Genomic DNA, 1,415 nt, shown 5'->3' on the forward strand with positions numbered 1-1,415 from the left:
TAGACTCTCCACTGAATGGTTGCCAGCCTGTCTGGATGGGGCTGGTGAAAGGAGATGGGATAAGACTCTTGTGGTTCAATAGTGAATCATTGCTATCAGGACTGACTGAGTGTTGGAAATGTAAAGGTAGATGTTTTGTAACAAAAGGAGGGGAGGGGTAGGCTCACAACAGTTTTACTTCACCCACCTATGGCAGAACAGGGACTATGCAGAAGGTGAATGTAGATGGGGGTTGGTGGGAAATGACCTTTCTCTGTGGCAGCCATCACTACGCATCTGCACTGTCAGGCCATCATCTGGATCCAATGCTGTTCACAAAAGTTCCAGACCATCTTCTGAGTCAGGTCAGCTGATGGTTCAGCTGTCTGTGTCCTTTCTCAATGTCTTCTTCTAGTCAGTAGTCAATCCACTTCGCTATTGTTTCTTCTGAAGCTCAGTGTTCCAGGATTATCAACTGTATCTGTTTCATTTGGTCTCTTACATCTTTGTTGTAGAGGGTCTGTGTAGCATGTCTATCTGCCTAATCCACCTGAAATCTGCCTACATTCAATCTTATAATTTAGTTAACCATTATCCTACTGACCAAATTGAATTTATACTGCTGTACTTTATTTCCCCCTACCTCAAAACTTGGTGAAGATTCCTCAAAGTGGACAATGAGGTACAGGTGCACCTCTTAGGGTAGGTAGCCTATAGATAAGCAGTGAGGAGCAAGGGGTTCAGGCTCAGAGAACAGCCTAAACTAAAGCTCTTTGGTAGGTATGGGCAAGGGATATACAGGTCTAATTCTGTTGTGATCATAGTAGTAGTGCTAGAAAACAAGAGGGATTAGAAAACAAGACACTAGTCCAGATTTCAGAACAAACTTTAGTTTTGCTTATATTCCTACATCAGAGCCAGAGACGGCGAAGAGGTTCACTGAAAAGAATTTGCAAGTGTGAAACAATATGCTAGAGTAACTTTCTTTCATAAAAAATATGATAGTATTGGTTAAAATTGTACTGTTTTTGTAACATTTTTAATGTATCCTATACATTACAAACATAACTATCTGGGTGTGACCCAAAGTGGCTAAATACAGACATGCCTGTGTATGTTTTCAGGGACCATGCTCTCACAAAAGTGGGTAGAGAATTAGATTGCTTAGGCAGGAGACATTTGGTTGGAAAATAGTTTTTCTGCCAAATCAGCCTCTCTCATGTCATGAGTCACAGAACTGGCAAGCTCTGGGTACACATGTAATCTTATGATCCTCTATGTTTTCCAGTTCTAGTGAGTATATGATACCCAACCAATACCCACTGTTCTGAGTGGATATTTTCCCCAAAGGACATATGCAAATTTACTTGGTAGTAGTAGTTGTTGTTGTCAGGTGTCATCGAGTCGGAACTGACTCATAGCAACCCCATGCACAG

Source organism: Chrysochloris asiatica, unplaced genomic scaffold (genome assembly GCF_000296735.1).
Source record: "Chrysochloris asiatica unplaced genomic scaffold, ChrAsi1.0 scaffold00021, whole genome shotgun sequence".
Lineage (NCBI taxonomy): Eukaryota > Metazoa > Chordata > Mammalia > Afrosoricida > Chrysochloridae > Chrysochloris > Chrysochloris asiatica.